The 26,065-nt window shown below is 40.4% G+C and overlaps 1 protein-coding gene and 1 non-coding gene across 2 annotated transcripts in view; one reads left to right on the top strand and one right to left on the bottom strand.

Annotated features, from left to right (window-relative positions):
* Ankrd26 (ankyrin repeat domain 26) overlaps positions 1-13,686 on the bottom strand; it is a 39,904-nt gene extending 26,218 nt beyond the window's left edge. Inside the window, 1 exon segment of the mRNA XM_021150918.2 lies at positions 13,624-13,686. The gene's annotated coding sequence lies outside the window, so the exon portion shown is untranslated.
* A 6,773-nt stretch (positions 13,687-20,459) lies between these two features.
* LOC115029936 (U6 spliceosomal RNA) lies at positions 20,460-20,566 on the top strand. The gene has a single exon (XR_003835497.1). It is a non-coding gene; the product is annotated as a U6 spliceosomal RNA (small nuclear RNA).
* Positions 20,567-26,065: the final 5,499 nt, after the last annotated feature.

The following is a 26,065-nucleotide window of genomic DNA, read 5'->3' as shown; positions in this document are numbered from 1 at the left end:
ACCAACAGAATACAAGAGATAGAAGAGAGAATCTCAGGCATAGACGATACCAGAGAAGATATTGACAAAACTGTCAAAGAAAATAAAGAGAAAAAAACTTCTAACCCAAAACATCCAAGAAATCCAGGACACAATGAGAAGACCAAACCTAAGAATAATAGGAATAGGAGAGGCTGAAGAATCCCAGCTAAAAGAGCCAGAAAACATCTTCAACAAAACCACCAAAGAAAACTTTCCCAACATAAAGAAACCAAAATATTTCATGACAAAAACAAATTTAAATAATATATATCTACTAATCCAGGCCTACAGAGGACTCTAAAAGGAAAACTCCAACACAAAGAGAGTATCTACACCAAAGAAAAAAAAAAAGAAATTTGCCATCTCCCAATAAACCCAAAATAAAATAATCACACACACACATAATACCGCCTCCAACAACTATAACAGGAACTAACAACCATCTGTCTTTAATACCTCTCAACATCAGTGAACTCAATTCCCCAATAAACACACATAAGCAAACAGACCGGATATGCAAGCAGGATCCAACATTTTGCTGCACACAAGAAACACACCTCAATGACAAAGACAAACACTACATCAGAATAAAAGGCTGGAAGTTTTCCAAGCAAATGGTACCAAGAAACAAGCTGGTACTGGCATTCTAATATCCAATAAATAAGCTTGCAACCAAAAGTTCTCAAATGAGATGGGGAAGTACTCTCAACTCTGAACATCTGTGCCCCAAACTCTGAACATCTGTGCCCCAAATGCAAGGGCACACACATTCATAAAAATTTTTTTTCTAAATCTCAAAGCACACATTGCACCACACACAATAATTGTGGGAGACTTCAACTGGTCTAGCCAAAAGTGATGACACACTTGAGAGCACATTTCTGCTCAAATTCCTACTACTTCTGCTCAAATTGCTGGCCCAAAAGGGACCTCCCCAGAGTCATCAGGACACAGGAACCAAGTAACAGCCAGGGACAGGATCCTTCTAGTTTTCATCTGCACCATAGAGCTGACTCTGCCACAGCTCTCCATACCCATATTCCTCCCGGAGAGAACTGGTCTCCCAGGTGTGCTGACACACAGGTTTACAGGAGGGAAAAGCCACAGTCAGAGACGAGCTAACACCAGAGATGAAAGGCAAGGGCAAGAACATAAGAAACAGAAACCAAGGCTACTTGGCATCACCAGAACTGGGTCCTACCACTGCAAGCCCTAGATACCACAACACACCAGAAAAGCAAGACTTATTTAAAAATCACATCTCATGATGATGATAGAGGAATTTAGGAAGGACATAAATAGCTCCCTTAAAGAAATACAGGAGAGGGTTTCCTTCCACACCCGGACTTGATGTTGTGCCACAACACTTCATACCCAAATATCGCCTGGAGTGAGCTGGTCTCCCAGGAGTGTAGACAAGCCTGTGAGCACAGGTGAGATCAGGAGTCATAGATGCAAGAATCACCAACAGAATAAAAGAGACAGAAGACAGAATTGGAGACATAGAAGATATTATAGAAAACATTGGCACAAAAGTCAAAGAAAATGCAAAATGCAAAAACATCCAGATAATCCAGAACATAATGAGAAGACCAAACCTAAAGATGATAGGTATAGAAGAGAGTGAAGATTCCCAACTTAAAGGGCCACTAAAAATCATCAACAAAATTATAGAAGGAAACTTCCCTGATCTAAAAGAAAGAGATACCTGTGAACATACCAGAAGCCTACAGAGGGACTCCCCACACCGCAGGACCTCGGGATCACCTCGGGATCATGGGTGAGTGGAACACGAAATCAGCTCCAAAGAATCTCAGAGGGTCTTGTGCCAGCAGGAACAGGGACAAAGGAACCCCGCCTGACCAGAAGCTGGACAGCCCTGCCATCTTCTGCCTTAACCCAGCCAAGGGCACCAAGAGCCCCGGAGGACACTCCATGCCACAGGACCCCTAGCACACCCAGTACTCCTTGAGCACTAGAGAGCACATGGGTGACAGAAGCAACAGAGCTTCTTGGACAGGGTCCCATTGGGCCTTCATCCTCAGCCAGGAGCTGAGACCCAGACCCCTGGGCACCATTTTTGCCAGAAGAGAATCGGCCTACAGGGAGGGCTCTGACTCCAGGACTCAGGAGGTGGATCAGAGCTCCAGACTTCTGGACACCTGCCCTATAAGAGGAGAGCTTGCCTGCAGAGAGTGCTCTGACCACTAGGACTCAGATGAGAGTTGGACTCCCAGGAGTGCTGACAGAAGCTAACAGAATCACAGGAGGATCAAGCTCCAGCCAGAGGCAGCTTGAACATTAACACCAGAGATTAAGAGATGGCAAAAGACAAACGTAAGAATCTTACTAAGAGAAACCAAGAAAAATGGGCATCATCAGAACCCAGTACACCCACCACAACAAGTCCTGGATACCCCAGCACACCCGAAAAGCAAGACTTGGATTTAAATTCATATCTCATGATGGTGGTAGAAGACTTTAAGAAGGGCATTAATACAGGAGAACACTGCTAAACAGGTAGAAACCCTTAAAGAGGAAACACAAAAATCCCTCACTGAATTACAGGAGAACAATGGTAAACAGGTAGATGTCCTTAAAGAAGAAACAAAAGAACAAACAAAAAAAATTGCTTAAAGAATTATAGGAAAACACAATCAAACAGATGATGGAATTTAACAAAACCATCCAAGATCTAAAAATGGAAGTAGAAACAATGAATAAAACCCAAAGGGAGACCACTCTGGAGTTAGAAACCCCTTGGAAAGAAATCAGGAACCTTAGATATGAGCATCAACAACAAAATACAAGAGATGAAAGAGAGAATCTCAGGTGCAGATAATTCCATAGGGAACATGGACACAACTATCAAAGAAATGCAAAATGAAAAAAGATCCTAATTCAAAACATCCAGGAAATCCAGGACACAATGAGAAGACGAAACATTTGGATAGTAGGAGTAGATGAGAATGAAGAGTTTCAACTTAAAGGGCCAGCAAATATCTTCAACAAAATTATAGAAGAAAACTTCCCATACCTAAAGAAAGAGATGCCCATGAACATACAAGAAGCCTACAGAACACCAAATAGACTGGAAAAGAAAAGAAATTCCTCCCAACATATAATAATCAGAACAACAAATGCACTAAATGAAGACAGAATATTAAAAAGAGTAAGGGAAAAAAGGTCAAGTAACATATAAAGGCAGGCCTATTAGAATTACACCAGACTTCTCACCAGAGACTATGAAAGCCAGAAGATCCTGGACAGATGCTATACAAACACTAAGTGAACACAAATGCCAGCCCAGGCTACTATACCCAGCAAAACCCTCAATTACCATAGATGGAGAAATCAAAGTATTCCATGACAAAACCAAATTCACACAATATCTTTCCACGAATCCAGCCCTTCAAAGGCTACTAAAGGACAACACCAACACAAAGATGGAAACTACGCCCTAGAAAAAGCAAGAAAGTCATCCTTCAACAAACCTAAATGAAGACAGCCACAAGAACAGAATCCCAACTTTAACAACAAAAATAACAAGAAGCAACAATTACTTTTCTTTAATTTCTCTTAACATCAATGGACTCAATTCCCCAATAGAAAGACATAGACTAATAGACTGACTACACAAACAGGACCCAACATTTTGCTGCTTGCAGGAAACCCACCTCAGGGACAAAGACCGACACTACCCTGGAGTAAAAGGCTGGAAAACAACTTTCCAAGCAAATGGTTCAAAGAAACAAGCTGGAGTAGCCTACAACACAAACTTATCAAAATAGACAAAAAGGGGCACTTCATACACATCTAGGAAAAATCTACCAAGATGAACTCTCAATTCTAAATATCTATGCTCCAAATACAAGGACAGCCACATTCATTAAAGAAACTTTAGTAAAGTTCAAAGCACACATTGCACCTCACACAATAATCGTGGGAGACTTCAACACCCTATTCTCACCAATGGACAAATCCTGGAAACAGAAACTAAACAGAGACACATGGACAATAACAAAAGTTAAGAAACAAATGGATTTAACGGATATCTACAAAATATTTTATCCTAAAACAAATGGATATTCCTTCTTCTCAGCACCTCCTCCAAAATTGACCATATAATTGGTCACAAAACAGGCCTCAACAGATACAAAAATATTGAAATTATCCCATGCATCCTATCAGATAACCACAGAGTAAGGCTGATCTTCAATAACAGCATAAATAATAGAAAGCCAACATTCACGTGGAAACTGAACAACACTCTACTCAATGATACATTGGTCAATAAGGAAATAAAGAAAGAAATTAAAGACTTTTTAGAGTTTAATGAAAATGAAGTCATAACAAACCCAAACTTATGGGACACAATGAAAGCAGAGATAAGAGGAAAACTCATAGCTCTGAGTGCCTCCAAAAAGAAACTAGAGAGAGCATACACTAGCTGCTTCACGGCACACCTAGAAGCTCTAGAACAAAAGTAAGCAAATTCACCCAAGAGGAGTAGACAGCAGGAAATAATCAAACTAAGGGCTGAAATCAACCAAGTGGAAACAAAAAGAACTATTTAAAGAATCAACCAAACCAGGAGCTGGTTCTTTGACAAAATCAACAAGATAGATAAACCTTTAGCCAGACTCACTAGAGGGTACAGGGACAGTATCCTAATTACCAAATTCAGAAATGAAAAGGGAGACATAACAACAGAACCTGAAGAAATCCAAGACAACATCAGATCCTATTACAAAAGGCTATACTCAACAAACCTGGAAAACCTGGATGAAATGGACAAATTTCTAGACAGATACCAGGTACCAAAGTTAAATCAGGATCAGATTAATGACCTAAACAGTCCCATATCCCTTAAAGAAATAGAAGCAGTCATTAATAGTCTCCCAACCAAAAAGATCACAGGACCAGATGGGTTTAGTGCAGAATTCTATCAGACCTTCAAAGAAGACCTAATTCCAACTCTCCTCAAATTATTCCACAAAATAGAAACAGAAGGTACTCTACCCAATTCATTCTTTTAAGCTACAATTACTCTGATACCTAAACCACATAAAGACCCAACAAAGATAGAGAACTTCAGACCAATTTCCCTTATGAATATCGATGCAAAAATACTCAATAAGCCGGACGTGGTGGTGCACGCCTTTAATCTCATCACTTGGGCGACAGAGGCAGGCGGATTTATGAGTTCAACGTAACCCTGTTCTACAAAGGGAGTTCCAGGACAACCAGGGCCATACAGAGAAACCCTGTCTCAAAAACCAAAACCAAAAAAAAAAAAAAAAAATCAATAAAAATCCTCGAAAACTGAATCCAAGAACACATCAAAACGATCACCCATCATGACCAAGTAGCTTCATCTCAGGGATGCAGGGATGGTCTAATATACGGAAATCTATCAATATAATCCACTATATAAGCAAACTCAAAGACAAAAACCACATGTTCATCTTGCTAGATGCTGAGAAAGCATTTGACAAAATCCAACACCCATTCATGATAAAAGTCTTGGAAAGATCAGGAATTCAAGGCCCATACCTAAACATGATAAAAGCAATTTACAGCAAACCAATAGCCAACATCAAACTAAATGGAGAGAAACTTGAAGCAATCCCACTAAAATCAGGCACTAGACAAGGCTGCCCACTATCTCCCTACCTATTCAACATAGTACTTGAAGTCCTAGCCAGAACAATTAAACAACAAAAGGAAGTCAAGGGGATACAAATTGGAAAGGAAGAAGACAAAATATCACTATTTGCAGATGATATGATAGCATATATAAGTGACCCTAAAATTTCCACCAGAGAACTCCTAAACCTGATAAAGAGCTTCAGTGAAGTAGCTGGATATAAAATTAACTCAAACAAATCAATGGTCATTCTGTACACAAAGGATAAACAGGCTGAGAAAGAAATTTGTTCCAACCGGTAAGAAGGACACATGCTCCACTATGTTCATAGCAGCCTTATTTATAATAGCCAGAAGCTGGAAAGAACCCAGATGCCCCTCAACAGAGGAATATATAAAAAGAGCTCAAGAAGCTGGACTCCAGAAAAATCAAATAACCCATTAAAAAATGGGGTACTGAACTAAACAAAGAATTCTCAACTGAGGAATACTGAAGGGCTAAGAAGCACTTGAAAAGATGTTCAACATCCTCAATCATCAGGGAAATGCAAATCAAAACAATCCTGAGATTCCACCTCACACCAGTCAGAATGGCTAAGATCAAAAATTCAGGTGACAGCAGATGCTGGTGAGGATGTGGAGAAAGAGGAACACTCCTCTATTGTTGGTGGGATTGCAAGCTGGTACAACCACTCTGGAAATCAGTCTGGTGGTTCCTCAGAAAACTGGACATAGTACTACTGAAAGATCTAGCAATACCTCTCCTGGGCATATACCCAGAAGATGTTCCACCTGGTAATAAGGACATATGCTCCACTATGTTCATAGCAGCCTTATTTATAATAGCCAGAAGCTGGAAAGAACACAGATGTCCCTCAATAGAGGAATGGAGACAGAAACTGTGGCACATTTACACAACAGAATACTACTCAGCTATTAAAAACAATGACTTCATGAAACTCGCAGGCAAATGGATAGATCTAGAAAAGATCTAGAAAATATCATCCTGGCTGAGGTAACTCAGTCACAAAAGACTACACATGGTACGTACTGAATGATAAGTGGATATTAGGCAAAGAGCATGGGATACTAATGACACAAATCATGGACCACATGAAGCTAAAGAGGAAGGAAGACCAAAGAGTGGCTTCCGTCCTACTTAGAAGGGGTATAAAATAACCAAGGAAGTAGAGGGTGGGAGGGGCTCAGGAGGAAGAGAAGTGCAGGAGGGGAAAAATGGGAAGAATCAGGTATGGGAGGAGATGGAGAAGATGTACAAAGGGTCAGGAAATTGAACAGAGGTGTGTAGCAATGGGGGTGTGGGGATGGGAGGAACTGTGGGTAGCAACCAGAAAGTCCCAGATGCCAGGAAAGCAAGAGCCTCCCTGGATTCACAGGGATGACATTAGTTAAAATACCTCAAAGGGGAGGGAGCACCTTTCAAGAATATATCAAGAGGTTAGGCATGGCCCTCCAGTTGAGTGATGGGGCCACCCACCCATGTCCAAAACTTTAACTTAGAATTGCTCCTGTCTAAAGGAAATACAGGAACAAAGAGTGAGCAGAGACTGAAGGAAAGACCATCCAGAGATTGCCCCACCTGGGGATCCATCCCAAGTGCAGACACCAAACCCAGACACTATTGGTGATGCCATGAAGTGCTTGCTGACAGGAGCCTGATACAGCTGACTCCTGAGAGGTTCTGCCAGATCCTGACCAATACAGATGCAGATGCTTGCAGCCCACCATCACAATAGAGATTGAGGAATTAGAGGAATTAGTGGAGGACTGAAGGAGCTAGAGGAGCCTTATCTGGCATCAATGGAAGGGGTGGCCCTTGGTCACAGTGAAGGCTTGATGCTCAAGTGTAGAAGAATGGCTAGGGCAGTGAGGCAGGAATGGGCTAGTAGGTGGAAAAGCACCCTCATAGAAGCATGGTAAGGGGTGGGATAGGGAGTTTGCAGAGGGGAAACCAGGAAAGGGGACAACATTTGAAATGTAAATAAATATCCAATTAAAAAGAAAAACAAACAAGTATTTCTCTCAAAAAAGACAAAACGGACAAAAGGCATTTTCTAATGGCAAAAAAAAAGAAGAAAAGAAATCATGAATCAAATGGATTTAACAAAGAACATTTCACCCTAAAAGAATATACCTTCTTCTTAGCACCTCTCTGTACCTTCTCCAAAATTAACCATAAAATAGGCCACAAAGCAAGCCTCTTCTCCAAAATTAACCATAAAATAGGCCACAAAACAGGCCTCAAAAGATACAAGAAGATTGAAACGATCCTATGCATCCTATCAGATAAGCACAGACTAAGGCTAGATAGAATTCAATAACAACCAAAACAGCAGAAAATCCACATACCCATGTAAACTGAACAACTCTACTCAATGATAAATTGATAAGGGAAGAAATAAAGAAATTAAAGACTATTTAGAATTCAGTGAAAAATAAAACACAACATATACAAACTTATGGTACACAATGAAAGCAGTGCTAAAAGGAAAATTCATAGCACTAAGTGCCCTCATAAAGAAACTAGAGAGATCCTACTCAAGCAGCTTAACAGCACACCTAGAAGCTCTAGAACAAAAAGAAGCAAACACACCCAAGAGGAGTAGACAACAGGAAATAATCAAACTCAGGGTAGAAATCAACAAATTGGACACAGAGAGAACAATACAAAGAATCAACAAACCAAAAGCTGGTGCTTTGAGAAAATCAATAAGATAGATAAACCCTTACCCAAACTAGCTAAAGGACACAGACTTTATGCAAATTAACAAAATCAGAAATGAAAAGGGAGACATAACAACAGAAACTGAGGAAATCAAAAAAAAAAAAAAAAAACATCAGATCCTACTTCAAGAGTGTATACTCAACAAAACTGGAAAATCTGGATGAAGAAATGGACAATTATTTAGACAGATACTAGGTATCTAAGTTAAATCAAGAGCAGGTAAACTATATAATTAGTCCCATAACCATTATAGAAATAGTCATCAAAAACCTCTTAACCAAAAAAAAACCCAGGGCCAGATACCTTTAATGCAGAATTCTACCAACGAAGAGCTAATGCCAACAGTCCTCAAACTATTCCATACAATAGAAACAGAAGGAACACTGCCTAATTCATTACTGTGATACCTAAACCACACAAAGACCCCAAAAAGAAAGAGAATTTCAGACAAATTTAGCTTATGAATATTGATGTAAAAATATACAATAAAGTTCTTGCAAACCAAATCTAAGAACACATCAAAAGTACCATTCACCACGATCAAGGTTGGTTCAAAATACAAAAATTATTAACATAATCCACTATATGAACAAACTCAAAAAGAAAAATCACATGATCATATCCTTAGTTGCTGAAAAGCATTTGACAAAATACAACATCTCTTCATATTAATAGTATTGGAGAGATCAGAAATTCAAGGCCCTTAGCTAAACATAATAAAAGCAATATGCAGCAAATCATCAGACAATATCAAATTAAATAGAGAGATACTTGAAGCAATTCCACTAAAATCAGGAAGAAGACAAGGCTGCCCACTCTCTCCCTATCTATTCAATATAGTACTTAAAGTTCTAGCTAGAGCAATTAGACAACAAAAGGAGATCAAGGGGATACAAATCAAAAAGAAGAAGTCAAGGTATCACTATTTGTGGATGATAGGATAGTATGCATAAGCAACCCCCAAAACAAAATAAATAAACAAAAAAATCTACCAGAGAACTTCTTCAGCTGGTAAACAACTTCAACAAAGTGACTCAATATAAAATTAACTCAAACAAATCAGTTATCCTTCCTTCATACAAATGATAAACAAGCTGAGAAAGAAATTAGAAAAACAATACCCTTCACAATAGTCACAAATAGTATAAAATATCTTGGTGTAACTCTTACCAAACAAGTGAAAGATCTATATGACAAGAACTTCAAATCCCTAAAAAAAAGAAATCGAAGAAGATATCAGAAAATGGAAAGATCTCCCATGCTCAAGGATTGGTAGGACTAACATAGTAAAATGACTATCCTACCAAAAGCAATCTACAGATTCAATGCAATCTCCATCAAGATTCCAACAAAGTTCTTCATATGCATGAAAAAAACAATTCTCAATTTCATATGGTAAAATAAAAAACCCATGATAGCAAAAACAATACTTAGCAATAAAAGAACTTCGGGGGAATCACCACCCTCTGATCTCAAACTGTACTACAGAGCAATAGCGATAAAAACCGCATAATACTGGTACATAGACAGACAGGTTGATCAATGAAATACAATTGAACACCCACAAATAAGCCCACAAATTTATGTACACTTGATCTTTGGCAAAGAAGTCAAGACATATAATGGGGGGAAAAGGCATCCTCAATAAATGGTGCTGGTCTAACTGGTGGTCTGAATATAGAAAAATGAAAATAGATCCATATTTATCATCTTGCACAAAGCTCAAGTCCAAGTGGATCAAGGACCTCAACATAAAACTAGATACACTGAATCGAATAGAGGAGAAAGTGGGAAAGAGCCTTGAACTCATTAAATTTCCTAAACAGAACTTCAATGGCTCAGGCTCTAAGAGCAATAATTGATAAAAGGGACTTCATGAAACTAAAAAGCCTCTTAAGGCAAAAGACGCAGTCAATAGGATAAATCAACAGTACACAGAATGGAAAAAAATCTTCACTAGCCCCACATTTGATAGAGGGCTAATATCCAAAATATATGAAGAACTCAAAAGCTAACCTCCAAAAACAAAATAATAATCCAATTTTAAAATGGGGTACAGAGCTAAAAGGAGAATTCACAACAGAGGAATCTCAAATGGCCAAGAAGCACCTAAAGAAATGTTCAAAGTCCTTAGTCATCAGGGAAATGCAAATCAAAAAAACCCTGAGATTCTACTGTATACCAATCAAAATGGCTAAGATAAAATACTCAGGCAGTATATGCTAGTGAGGATGGGAAAAAAGAGGAACACTCCTCCATTGCTGGTGGGATGGCACACTGGTACAACCACTCTGGAAATCAATCTGGCAGTTCCTCAGAAAGTTGGAAATAGACCTACCTACCTGAGGACCCAGCTATTCTATTCTTGGGCATATACCCAAAAGATGCCCCAGCATACCAGGACACATGCTCCATGATGCAGCCTTATTTGTAATAGCCAGAAGCTGGAAAGAACCCAGATGTCCCTCAATAGAGGAATGGATACAGAAAATGTGGTCCATTTACACAATGGAATATTCTTCAACTGTTAAAAACAAGGACATCATGAATTTTGCTGGAAAATGGATGGAACTAGAAAGTATCATCCTAAGTGAGGTAACCCAGACCCAAAAGGATATTCATGGTATGTACTTTGTTATAGGTAGGTATTCGCCATAAAGTACAGAATAGCTAGGATACAGCCCACAGAACTTAAGAAGTTTAACAAGCAGAAAGGCCAAGTAAGGATGTTTCAATCTCACTTAGTAGGGGAAAGAAAATAATCTTGGGAGGCAGAGCAATGGTGATTTGGGCAGGAGAGGGGAGGGGAAGGGGAAAAGGAAAACAGGATCTGGTAAGGGAGGGAGCAGGAGAGAAACTCAGAGGGCCAGCAGAATGAATAGACATATGCAGCCTCAGAAGGTGGGAGGTAGGAAGACCCTCTAGAAAGTACAAGAAACCTGGGAGGTGAGCCTCTCAGAACTCAATGGAAGTGACCTTAGGTGAAGTAACCAACAGTGGGGAGAGGAAATTCAAAGAGTCCACCTCCAGTAGATAAACACAGGCTCAAGAAGAGGGACAGTCAAAATTTCTGACTCAGAAGTGTTTCCTGTTTAAAAGAACTGCAGGGACAAAAATGGAGACGAGACTGAGGAAAAGGTGATCCAGTGGCCAGCCCAACTGGGGATCCATGGGGAGACACCAAGGCCTGACACTATTACTAATGATATTATGTGCTCACAGACAGGAGCCTAGCATGACTGTCCTCTGAGAACCTAACCAGCAGCTGACTGAGACAGATGCAGATACTTACACCCAACCATTGGACCTCTATGGTTAGGGACCCCTATAGTTGAATTAGGGGAAGGATGGAAGAAATGAAAGAGGGGGGCAACCTTATAGGGAGACCAGCAGTCTCAACTAACATGGACCCCTGGGAGCTCCCAGACACTGAGCCACGAACCAGACAGCATACATGAGCTATTCCAAGGCACCCCAGACATATATAGCAGAGGACTACCTCATCTTGAGGCCCTGGAAGGGGGGAGGCCTAGCAGGGAAGAGCATCCTCTCAGGAAGGAGGGGGGGATGAGGAGGAATGGGATAAGCAACTGTGGGAGAGGGGGGGTAGGGGTGGGGCAATGGATGGATTGTAAATAATTTTTTTTTAATCTAAAGAAAAGAAAAAAGGAAAGGAAAGGAAAGGAAAGGAAAGGAAAGGAAAGGAAAGGAAAGGAAAGGAAAGGAAAGGAAAGGAAAGGAAAGGAAAAGAAAAGAAAAGAAAAGAAAAGAAAAGAAAAGAAAAGAAAAGAAAAGAAAAGAAAAGAAAAAAGAGAAAAGAAGAGAAAAGAAAAAAGAAAAGGAGTCCTGAATTAAAGAACATGTATGTAGTGCAGAACTCTGTGGGTGCTTCTCACTAAATGGCCTGTGCATTTTCTCCTATAGAAGTGAAAGGCTTATAGTTCAGTTGTGTAAAAGTTCAATACAGAATTGTATTTGCACACAGAATGATATTCCATGACCCCAGTACACATGACTATTTCTTTTATTTGTTTTGTTGTTGTTGTTGTTGTTGTTTTGGGGTTTTTTTGGTTTTGGTTTTGGTTTTTTGGTTTTTCAAGACAGGGTTTCTCTGTATAGCCCTGGCTGTCCTGGAATTCACTTTGTAGACCAGGCTGGCCTCGAATTCAGAAATCCGCCTGCCTCTGCCTCCTAAATGCTGGGATTAAAGGCGTGCACCACCACTGTCCAGCCACATGTCTATCTCTTTTGTGTGTGTGTGTGTGTGTGTTCAAACTTTTAAAAAAATAACTGGATAAACATTCTTTTAGACAATGGAAATAATACAGCCATTATTACAACAAGCAAGACTCTACAGACTTTACGGTCTCATCTACAGCTTTAAAAAGATTGTCTTACTAATTATTTATTAGATACATAGCATGCTTTTAGCATTATACTGAAGTTATTAGAAGTTTTGTGCATTTAATGTTAAAGAACACTCAGTATATTTCATGTGATCACTAACCTTGAAGAATATTCAACCAAGTCATGTGTAGAGAAGAAAATTGAATTCCAGCTAATCACATGACTATCAAACTAATGTTTATTCTGTTTCTATGTTCATTACCATTGGTTATTCTTTCATTTTAGGTAAAGTATATAAGGAGTAGAAATATCAAAAAATCCAATACATCTCTTTATATATTAATTTAAGCATAATGAAAGCCACTAAGTCACTTGCATTGTTAAGGGACAATGCTAAAGAGAAGTATATAATTTTGTTTGCAAGAAGCATAACTTCCCCCAATAAAAACCACAACCAGTCCCATTAGGCTTCCAGGGATTCTAGTGGGAATATGAATAGTTAACAATATCAAAGAAAATGCTTTTTAAAATCTCAAAAATCAAATCATGGAGGAAACTCAGTACACCTGTGTGCCAGTTTGAGGCCAGAATCATTGGGTCTTACTCTTTGCTGTACGAATCTTTTCAAATGATTGAACAACTATTGACATGTGGAATTATTTCTTTTCTTACTATCACGCTTTACCAAAAACCCAGGTCCCAGCATAAACAAAAGGAATCACAATGCCTTTGTCACCTGCCCTCCAGAACTTATCACTTCATTTACATTGAATTTTCCCAGCCTGCTGAGTAACTGAACAGTTAGTTGACATTCATTCTTGAAACTGAGCTAGTACAATGATTTCTATTTGTATTCTTACTAAAGGAATTGTTTCCAGTGTTTACACATGCCAGCTGATGACACCATCTCCTACCAGTGCGACAGACACAACTTCAACTGAAAAAAAACTGTTTAGAATCTCCTACTACTCTCCTCTCAGAGAAAAGCTTGCTTGCTGTGATGGCTATTCTAGGCTCACCTTGACTACATCTAGAATTAACTAAAGCATAAAAGTGGAGGACACACTTGGGAGAGACTTTTCTTTAATTCAAAGTAGGAAGATACACTTTAAATCCAGACTCTTGAGGTAAGGATCTTGACCTGGGAAGACACACCTTTAAGCTGGGACTTGAAGTAGGAATATAAGGAAGATCATTTAATTCAGATCATTTGAGCTGGGAAAACCCACTTCTAATAGATTTCTGTTGGAAACCTATATAAGGACATGGAAGAAGGAAATTTTGCCCTTTGCCTGTTTGACTCCCACTCCTTTACTGGCATTATTAGAGCCTACTTCCTCAAAATGCCAGTGTATACTGAAGACCTGCTACGACGTCCAGCCTCATGGACTGAGCAACTATTAGATTCTTGGACTTTCTGTTCATAGCCAGCTTCTGTGGGATTACCCTGGCCTCAGCCTCAGTCTGTAAATCATTCTAGTAAATCCCTATTCTCTCTCTCTCTCTCTCTCTCTCACACACACACACACACACACACACACACACACACACACACACTCCTTCCACTCCCTATGTGTGAATATATATAAATATATATGCATATATATATACACATATATACATATATGTATATTCTATAAATTGTGTTACTTTGACTAATCGTTTGCCCTTCATATTTGTTGACCTGAGGATGGAAGTAAGAAAAGGAAGATAGGAAGTCTTTAAGAGACAACCTGTACTTACTAAAACAGCAACTTTCTAAAGACCTTGTGAGTGAAATGACTCATTTACAGTTGCAGCAAACATGATAGGATTCTGTGAACCATTACTTATAACCAGTAGTATTTCTTTTAACTTGCCAATTAATGGAAGCTAAGAAAGAAGAATGTTAGGCTAATATTATTAAAAGAGAAGACATTGCAGAAATAGTATATAACTGTACTTCAACACTGATAGAACTCTCCCAAGTTTTTGAGATCCCAGGACTCGTTACACTCTTCCTTATTAGGAGTTGTCAGAATCTTTAGAAAACACCTGAATATCCACATCCAGGCCATATAAGGTCTTCTAAGTCAGATGCTTAGGGATAATTCAAAACTCTCCCCAGGTCATTTTAATGGACAGTCTAATTAAAAGCAAACAAGCATCCCCTTCAGCCTTGTTACTCACCCACACTGCATGGTTCCCTTGTCATCTGAACATATGGCCAGGTGAAGAAATGAGATAAATTTGTTTCCTAAGAATGCTAATTTCCCCAGTTAGGGGCCATAAAATTCCAAACGCAAGTTGATTCTATCATATAAAATTCTGGAACAAAGAACTGAAGAGTTGAAATGAGTTTCAGCTCTTACCTAAGGGCTTGCTTCTGCCAGAGACAATAACCTACCAGTATGCTTCTGACCCTTCTACAGTGCTCCACAGTCACACTTGTGCTTCTGACCCATCTACAGTGCTCCACACAGTCACACTTGTGCTTCTGACCCTTCTACAGTGCTCCTCTGGAACTCATCTGGGGCACATCTATAACTCAGTTGTGATGATTGTTAGCTCCACTTCTCTTTCACACACAGAATCTAGACTATTTGAGCATTTTGTTAGCATTGCAACTGGGCAATGCCCTTGCATAGATAGCTTAGTTTATAAGCTGGTCTTCACATGGGATGCCTGATCTTCCTTTCTCCACTTCCTCCTCATTTTCCTCCCCTACCTCTTCTTTTTGCTGTAGTCTTGCTTCTAAATATAAATCACTGATAATTTTCAACAGTAACAAGATTTCCACTTATTATAAAATACGAATTCCTTTATTTTCTTCACAGTGGAGCCTGTTTTGGGGTCTCATTTTGCTTTACTATGTTAAAAAATCTTTGTTGAATAAAAGATTTTGAAAAATATGAGTTTTGCTTTGAACAAATTCGGGGTTTTCACAAGTATTTCCCATGTGTGCATGGAAGAGGAGAGAGCTATATCTTCTTCCACTTTCTTAAACCATCAAAATATACAGAGAAACTCTGACAAGTTACCTCAAAATATTTTTTTCAGAGTGCTTGCACTTTGAGGTACAGGGTCAAATGTACCTACCAAGTCACTGTTAATAACAATACTCTTTTTCTAATGACCCAGGGTTCAGTCACTTGATAATCATAAAAGAATAGAATGTGGTGATGATTTCTTAACACTACAAAGATATGACACTGCATGGTAATTACAAATAAGAGAACATGTGAATATTCCTTAAAAGTGACTCAGTAACTGTGTAAATGTTTGTTGTTTGGCCACTTTCTGTAATTGTTAAAGACTTCAGAATGACTTAAAATTGTCATTTCCAAATGATGCTAGTAGCTTCAAATTAGCTGTGCTCATTCATCTTTAATTCCTTTAACTACCTCTCTTGTGGTTTGAAATGTCATTTGCTGATAATTGTTTACATATGAAAGATAGATTATTCCTCCATCATAATATGTTAGTTAATACTAAACAAAGGCTTTGCCCCACTTCAAAGCAGAGATATTAAAGTCTCACTTTCCACTACAAGGCAGGTGTATTTTTATTAACATTCTCTTTCAAAATTGCTATGACTTCACTCGCAGATATCCAGTCAACAACCATTTGAAAGCTGTAATATAATTGCTAAGTTACTTGCAATGTCTGATGCAAAAACACAATGTCACTCGCAGCCCTCAATGATTGACTGAAACCAAGTGTTCCATCATTAAAGCTGAATTACAACAACAACAAAACAAGTACTCTTTGAGTGTTTGGGAAATAAAATTGTGTCATCTGTGCCTTGTTCTTCTCTCTGTGTTTGTACAGTGTGAGCAGACCATGCTAGCAATGAGGTCCTTTCAATATACACAGCACAGTAGGCCAGTGATGTGGTGCCTGTCCACCATGTTTGGATCAGCACCACTTCATGAAAGATGGATGCATACTCCTCCTGTGGCCCAAGGCTAACTCCTAACACTGATGAATTAACAAAGCCTGGCATTCCTTATGATATAATTAACTGCCTGTAAAGCAGAGATATGTTGTTCACCCAAGACATATTGTGAATATTATGAGAGTTGGACTTCGTTTATCTTCATGTTTTCTGCTACATAGGAAGGATTTCTGCTACATAGGAAGGATTGATTTTCATTTCAACAAATTAACCTTCACAATGATTTCTCTGAGTCTGGTTATGGAGCTCAGGGAGGGATGTGTGCTTAGCAAGCACTGGGCCCTGGATTCAGTCCCCACAACTAAATAAGAATAATAACAACCAAAAAATAAAACCCAACCAACCAAACAAACAAAAAAACAACAATTAGAAGTTCTTTTGAAGTTGTTCTCAGGCCAATATTTGAAAATAAAACTGTGAGGATAAGAATTGGGTCTCTCTGGGTCTGGAATAGTGATGGCTCAGTAGTTCACAGTGATGGACAGAGGATGCAGATTCAGTTCTCAAATCCACAGTAGGAAGCTTACAGCCACCTGTACCTCCAGCTCTAAAGGACCTGACACTGACATCTGGCCTCAACAGGCACTGAGTACATGTGTTACATACAGAGAGACATATACATACTTCAAATGAATCATTTTTAAAAGAACTTTTTTGTCTACTGATACATTTCTCATTTTGTATTATTAAAAATTCCATAGAGAGCATACTATTTTATAAAACTACAAAGGTAACTTTCCTAGGAACAGTTAAAAGGCATTTCTTTCTCCATTCTTTTTTTTCCTACTTTATTAGAAATTTTCTCTGCCTTGAGTTACAAATTTGTACATGTATTTGGGTGTTTCTGTATTTTTTAGTCTGTTCCATGTATTTGTCAGTGAAGAAGCAATTAACACGTGTATACAAATGGCATGTTCTAGATCCATCAGAAGTAAGTGTGTGCTTGTTCAAGTGTTTTCTCCCTAACATTTCATCAAAGAACTAAAAAGGGGTTACTGTAAAAATCCATCAGCATAGAAAAGGCTTGAGTTAAGAAAACAAGTCTCCTTAATGGAGAACACGAATGAAAGTTAAGAGAAGATTGTCAGTATACACAGAAAAGCCCAGCTTTGGCTCCATCTTCCCACAACCCACACCTGAGGGCAGCACCCCTCAGGTGTGACCCCTCAGTTCTCTCCTGTGAAAATTCAACTAAAACACACACAGGAATGAAGAGCAATGGAAAATCATAGTTGCTCGGGGGTCCCTGGCCCAAGGCCGCCTAGTTCTCAGGCTCTTGGACACCCAAGAGCCTCTGGGAGCCTGGTCCCACAGGGAGAGTTCTTGGTTTGACAGCGGGTTTGAACTTGGTCTTGGTAGCAACCATGGTTGGGAGCCCAGAGAGGCCTTCTACAGAAGATTAGACTACAGCTCTATAGGCGAAGGCCTTCTGCATGGCTCCCCACAGCAGATCCCAATGAGAAGAGATAGCCCATGGTTTTAAGGCATTTATTGTCATGGCAAAAAGTGGATGAGTAAAACCATACCCCACTTTTCAGGGTGGGCCTGAGGTTAAATACCTTTTTCAGGGAATAGTGTCTGAGAAGGAAAGCTTATTGATTAAGTCCTCCAGTCATTTAGGTACCTCATTAAAATGGAAGTCCATCTTGAACCTATGTGACTATCAGTCATGTCCTCTACTTGTGGAGGGGCTTGGGGCATAGCCCTTATGTGACTGAAAGCCACAAATCTATGGGGAGCTGTGGCTAGTGAGAGGGGCCTGGTACCCGGGAACCAGGTGAAATGTCTACTGTCCCTTCGGAGTGACCAGGGTTTCAAGCCTTAGCTCAACCAGGAACCAGGGTGCCTTTCACAGTCCCACAATATGTGTCTTTGTAAACACAACAAAGGGCACTGCTCTCTTGAGAAGCTCACATCTGTGCCTTAAAAAAAAATCTTATTTATTTATTCATTTTAAATCCCAGTATCAGTCCCCTTCTCCTCCCATTACCTCCTCATACAGATCCTTCTCCCATTTTCTCCTCCCTCACTTCTCTGAGAAGGGGAAGCCCTCCCTGGTTATAACCCCACACACATATCAAGTCAATGCATTACTAGGTGCATTCTCTTCCACTGAGGTAAGACAAGGCAGCCCAGTTAGAGGAATGGTGGGCACAGCAACCCAGGAACCATCATACTGGATGAAGGCAGAGCCAGCACTTTCTGGCTTCTCTTGTTATAAGACAACCATGAAAGGCAACCATTCTCCCTCATAACACACAACACCCTTCATTCCCAGTTCTCCTAACCTTCCCTCTTTCCTGTCATTCACACAAAATTTTCTGAGTGTAAGCTGGCTCTGCATTCTGATGACATTGCTCATGAAGGCTGCCTTAGAGCTGCCTGAAGGCTCTGGATCCTGTAAGGTGTCTGGATCTTGCGCACGTCCGACTCGACCAGCAAGAACAACGCTGCAACAGGATCCTTCTGCACACATTTATTGGGAGAGCTTGATTGTAGAGGCAAATAGACCCCGAGCCCAGAACTGGTGCTGCTTATATAGGCCTAGGAGAGGCGTGTCTCACACCCAGATTGGTTATGCACTATACCTCATTTGCATGTTCCTCATCTGATTGGCTACTTTCTCTCAGTATCTCACAGAACCTCATTAACATACCTCATTTGGATGTCTCATATCTGATGGTTATTCTCTTAGTACTTTGCAGAGCCTCATTATCATGCCCGGGCCAGGCAGTGTTTTGGTGAAAAACTTTACTGCATAAGTAAGCATTGGTCATTTGCTCAAACTTATGCGTGGTGGCCAGCAGAAGCCTGCGCCACTCTGCAACGGCACATGTGGCTTCCCACATCTGGACCAGTCTGAGCAGTAAGGATGCTGCTGCCCTACTTCCCAACAAGGGAAGAAAAGGAGCCTACAGATGACTTGCCTGACTCTTAAAAGATTCAGGTCTACCTTGTGTTAGAGTTCTGGAGGCCAAGTACCACTTGGCCTTTCCCCTCTCCCTATCCTACTTAGGCTCTATAGAGTAAGCCCCAGGTCCAGAGTCAGTGGAAAGATTAAGATAAGCACCAGGCACCCCTACACCAATCACACATGATTCTCACTTGTTAGGGCTTTGACAGCCAAAACAGTGATAGACCCAGGAGTTTACAGGTATACCTTCACACACATTCTCAGAACATTTGTTCAACAGTATTTAGTGTAACACCCCCAAAGTCACAAAACTTCATGGTAACCTGGGAACTCTAGTAGCATCAACTCCTTTGTTCAAAGCAGACTCATACCCCTACAAGAAGCAGATTTTGCATAGCACTGGGCTTGCCCTAGAGGGGACCTTAGGGCAGTGCAGTATCAGAAAAATCTCTTCGTATTCACTAAGCTTCCTCTAGTTCCCTAAGCTTCCTCTAGTTCATGCCTCATCATACCACATGTGCAGTAGCTAGAGGTATCCTGCTGATTTGAGATTAAGTAACAAGAGGTATTATCTCAGGTTTTGGGGAGACTAAGCTCAGCCTCAGGAGACACTGGCAAAAGCACTCTGCCTGCTTCTGCTTCTCCAGAGCCTGAAGTTCATGTTCTCCTGACTTTTGTTTTCTTCTATTAAGTTTGGATTATGGTATAAGATTAATTTCATCCTTCTACCTGGTCCTTGCTGCTGGGGCAGACCCCTAGTTAGTCTGCTCCTCTGAAGACTCCATATCCCAATCCATCCTAGAGGACCCGCTGCACTCAGAGCAATTGGTAAGAACACCACATGCGTGCTCGCTTTGGCAGCACATATACTAAAATTGGAACGATACAGAGAAGATTAGCATGGCCCCTGCGCAAGGATGACACGCAAATTTGTGAAGCGTTCCATATTTTTATTGGACATGCAAACTTTATATGCCCCAGTACAGGGGAACGCCAGGGCCAAAAAGTGGGAATGGGTGGGTAGAGGAGTGAGGGGGAGGGTATGGGGGACTTTTGGGATAGCATTGGAAATGTAATTGAGGAAAATACGTAATAAAAAAATATTTATAAAAAAAAACACCACATGTACCCCTCATCCAAGTCCCTGAGCTACTGCTGGGAACCTGGTGGACTCATCACTCATCAAAATCCCTGCCCTTCTGAATACCACTCCCTGTCCTTCCATCCCTCCCACCCCTTCTGCCTGGTCCTTGCTGCTGCAGACTCCTAGTTGGTCTGCTCCCGTGAAGACTCCATATCCCAATACATCCTAGAGGACCTGCAGCACTCAGAGCAGTTGGAGATGGGGCAGTGGGCTGCGCACAGACAGCCTGGTCTCCAGTCCAACATAGGACTTGAACCCCGGAGGACCCAATGGGTGGTGATTTCCACCTACATGGGATGGAAGGTGTTCAATCTTGTCTCCTGGATCCCTGGTTCCTGTCTAAGTTACCAGTCCCACAGCCCCAACAGGAGGGGTGTGTGCCTATCAGTCACACAGACTATGTCCCAAGCTCCTGGCATTCTGGCTAGACTCCACCCCCACAGTTAACTGACTATAGCCAGGTATGCTCCTCCCCACAGTTACCTGACAGCCCAGCCCACTATAAAAGGTGCTGCTTGACCTCCTCCTTGCTCTCTTTAACCTCTCACCCTTTCTTACTCTCCTCTCTTGTCCTCCTTCTTTTTCTCCTCCCCCCCTCCTCCAATTGGCCATGGCTGGCCTCTATCTCTCTCTCTTTCTTCCTTGTCTCTTCCCCCCCTGCTTTCTACAATAAAGCTCTAAAACCATAGATTGTCTCTGCTCATGAGGGCCCACCACACTTGAATGGTGAGATAGGCTTTCCCCTAACAAGCTGCATCTAACCTCCCACCAAAGGCCGTCCTGCACTCAGCCACAGACAGGACCAAGGACTCTCACCCACATAAGAAACATCACCCCTCTCTCCCTGCCATCTCCTCCCTTCAGCCCCAGAGCTGACTGAGCCACCCCTGGGGCCCATTCTGTTCTCAGTTCTTCTGTGGTGTCCAGTGGTATCTGGGGTGCCTGAGGCTGAGAACCTGGTACCTAGGACCGCCCCTTGTCCACCACCCTCTGATCTGGGGCCAGTGGCTTCATACAGCCAGACACCCACCCGGGGCCATGTGGAAAGCATGCAGTAGTCCTTCCACATCCACCCGCCAGAGCACCAGAACTCTGGCGGGACACGGCCTTTCTCCCACTCCCTCTTTCCCCCACACTCACTGCCCCACAGTTGAACACACTGCACTCAAAGCAGTTGAGAAGTTGAGGACCCTCTGCACTCAGAGCAGTTGAGGATCCACTGCTCTCAGAACAGTTGAGGATTGGCTGCACTCAGCACAGTTGGACAACAGCTTGACCTCTCCACAAAAGATGCAACAGTCTGAAGGCCTCCCAGGAGATCTACTGCAGCCAGTGCAACAGATCAACAGCTTCTCTGCCCATGTGAAGAGCCCCCAGTTGGAAGGTCCCAGAGGTGGTCTGATACAGCCAGGGATGCAAGCCTACCAGGAGACCTGAAGCAACCCAGGGACAAAAGAGGGAGATTCCATATAGTCACCCAGATCAACAAATACCAGGGATATCCAGATGGTAAAAGGCAAGCACAAGACCATAAACAATAGAAGCCAAAACATGTGGGCATCACCAGAACCCAGTTCTCCCATCACAGGAAGCTATAAATACACCAACACACCTGAAAATCAGGAATCTGTCCTAAAATCCTATCTCATGAAGATAGTAGAGTCATTTAAGGAGGATATCAATAACTCACTGAAAGAAATCCAAGATAACACAGGCAAACAAGTGAAGGAATTGAATAAAGCGATCCAAGACCTAAAAGTGGAAGTAGAAACAATAAAGAAAACACAAATGGAGGCAAACCTGGAAATGGAAAACTTAGGAAAGAGGTAAGAAATTACAAATATAAGTATTACCAACAGAATACACGAGATAGAAGAGAGAATCTCAGGTGTAGAAGATACAGTAGAAGAGATTAACACAACTGTCAACATTAAAAAACAAAAACAAAAACAAAGAAAAAACAAAAAACTCCTAACCCAAAGCATCCAGGAAATTCAGGGCACAATGAAAAGACCAAATCTAAGAATTATCGGAATAGAGGAGAACGAAGATTCCCATCTCAAAGGACCTGAAAATGTCTTCAACAAAATCATAGAAGAAAACTTCCCCGACCTAAAGAAAGAGATGAACATAAAGGTACAAGAAGCCTATAGAACACCAAATAAAGGGGACCAGAAAAGAAAATCTTCTCATCACATAATTATCAAAACACTAAATGCACAGAGTAAAGAAAGAATATTAAAAGCTGCAAGGGAAAAAGGCCAAGTGACATACAAAGGCACCTATCAAAATTACTCCAGACTTCTCAACAGAGACTATGAAAGCTAGAAGATCCTGTCAAAGGTCATACAGCCTCTAAGAGAACACAAATGTCAACCCAGGCTACTATACCCAGCAAAACTCTCAATAAACATAGATGGAGAAAACAAAATATTCCAGAACAAAACCAAATTCAAACAGTATCTATCTACCAACCCAGCCTTACAGAGGATGCTGGAAGGAAAACTCCAACACAAGGATGTTGGGAGTGACCTTGTCTGAACATTTACTGTTTTAAGTGCTTGTTAGCATAAAGTCTTGGGCTCTGTGGGAAAGTACTAGCCCAGTTGAGTACAAATAGACATAGATTCTGAAGTGGAATTTTCAGTGGAAAACAAATAGCTATAAATCTTGTGAATAGGTGCCTAATAACACATTCTGTTCTGATCTTCCTGCTTAACTGTTTGCCCAGTCAATATCATGTTCCTGGGAACAGGTGCAATACCCAGAGACAAAGCAACCCCTCTTCCTGCTCCTATGAGTATATCACCTGTGTGGGAAAAATAAAAATTTGTCAGCTTGATCATCAGACTTGTGGTCCATTCTTTGTGTTTCTTGTTCCCCCATTCTCTTCCAAGTGGCCCCTCAAGTCCCTGTTTGACTGTCCCTCAGGTTGGGACACAAGGAAGATACCTGCATTAAAGAAAGAACAAGATATTAAGCATCTCACAACAAAGTCAAAAGCAGAGAGCCACAAGTACATAAAACTACCTACAAAAACAAACATGTCAGGAACCAACAGTCATCTCTCTTTAATATCTCTCAATATTAATGGACTCAGCTCATCTATAAAAAGACATAAGCTAACAGACTGGACGCACAAACAAGATCCAACATTTTTCTGCATACAAGAAACACACTTCAACAACAATGACAGGTACTATTTCAGAGTAAAAGGATGGAAAAACGCCGGGCGTGGTGGCGCACGCCTTTAATCCCAGCACTCGGGAAGCAGAGGCAGGCGGATTTCTGAGTTCGAGGCCAGCCTGGTCTACAAAGTGAGTTCCAGGACAGCCAGAGCTATACAGAGAAACCCTGTCTCGAAAAAACCAAAAAAAAAAAAAAAAAAAAAAAAAGGATGGAAAAAGTTCTTCCAAGCAAATGGTCCAAGGAAACAAGCAGGAGTTGCCATCCTAATATCCAATAAAATGGACTTTCAATGAAAAGTTACCAAGCGTGATGAAGAAGGACACTTCATATTCATCAAGGGGAAAATCCAGCAAGAGAAAGTCTCAATTCTGAACATCTATGCCCTAAATGCAAGAGCACCCAAATTCATAAAAGAAACTTTATTAAAACTCAAAACTCATATTGAATCCCACATGATAATGGTACGAGATTTCAACACCCCACTCTCACCAATGGACAAGTCATTGAAACAGAAACTAAACAGAAACACAGTGAGGTTATGAACCAAATGTATTTAACAGATATATACAGAACATTTCACCCTAAAAGAAAAGAATACACCTTCTCAACACCTCATGGTGCCTTCTCCAAAACTGACCGTATAATTTGTCACAAAACAACCCTCAACAGATACAAGAAGATTAAAGTAATACCATGCTTCCTATCAGACCACCATAGCCTAAGGCTGGTCTTCAATAACAGCAAAAACTACAGAAAACCCCCATATACATGGAAACTGAAAAACTCTTTATTCAGTGATAACTTGGCCAGGGAAGAAATAAAGAATGAAATTAAAGACTTCCTGGAATTTAATGAAAATGTTGACACATCATACCCAAACCTATGGTACACAATGAAAGCAGTGCTAAGAGGAAAGTTCATAGCACTAAGTGCCCTTGTATAGAAACTGGAGAGATCTTACACTAGCAAATTAACAGCACATCTTAGAGCCCTAGAACAAAAAGAAGCAAACTCACCCAAGAGGTGTAGAAGGCAGGAAATAGTCAAACCCAGGGCTGAAACTAACCAAATAGAAACAAAGAAAATAATACAAAGAATCAACAAAACCAAAAGCTGGTCCTTTGAAAGAATCAACAAGACAGATAAACCCCTAGCCAAACTAACTAAATGGCAAGAGGCAGTATTCAAATTAATAAAATCAGAAACGAAAAGGAAGATATAACAGACAGAGGAAATTCAAAAAAATGTCAGATCCTACTATACTCAACAAAACTGGAAAATCTAGATGACATAGATGGTTTTCTAGACAGATGCCACATACCAAAGTTAAATCAAGAGCAGATATACTATCTAGACAGGCCCATATCAAACTAGGAAATAGAAGAAGTCATTAAAAAACCTCCCAACCAAAAAAAGCCCAGGGCCAGATGGATTTAGTGCAGAATTCTACCAGAAATTCAAAGAAGACCTGATAACAATTTTCCTAAGAGCTATTCCATAAAATAGAAACAGAAGGAACACTACCTAACTCATTCTATGAACCCACAATTACTCTAATACCTCAACCCCACAAGGACCCAACAAAGAAAGAGAACTTCAGACCAATCTCACTTATGAACATCGATGCAAAAATACTCAATAAAATCCTTGCAAACTGAATCCAAGAACACATCAAAACCATGATTCACCACAATCAAGTAGGCTCAATCCCAGGGATGCAAGGTTGATTTAATATACAAAAATTAATTAATATAATCTACTATATAAATAAACTCAAGGAAAAATCACATGATCATCTCCTTATATGCAGAAAAAGCACTTGACAAAATACAACACCCCTTCATGTTAAAAGTATTGGAGACATCAGGAATTCAAGGCCCATACCTATACATAATGAAAGCAATTTACTGCAAACCAACAGCCAATATCAAATTAAATGGAGAAATACTTGAAGCAATCCCACTAAAATTGGGGACAAGACAAGGATGCCCACTCTCCCCATATCTATTCAATATAGTACTTGAGGTGTTAGCTAGAACAATAAGACAACAAAAAAGAGATCAAGGGGATTCAAATTAGTAAAAAAAAAAAAAAAGAAATAAAGGTATCACTATTTGC

Source organism: Mus caroli, unplaced genomic scaffold (assembly GCF_978045245.1).
Source record: "Mus caroli unplaced genomic scaffold, Mus_caroli_1 scaffold_19, whole genome shotgun sequence".
Taxonomy (NCBI): domain Eukaryota; kingdom Metazoa; phylum Chordata; class Mammalia; order Rodentia; family Muridae; genus Mus; species Mus caroli.
This window is presented reverse-complemented; position numbering and strand designations above follow the sequence as displayed.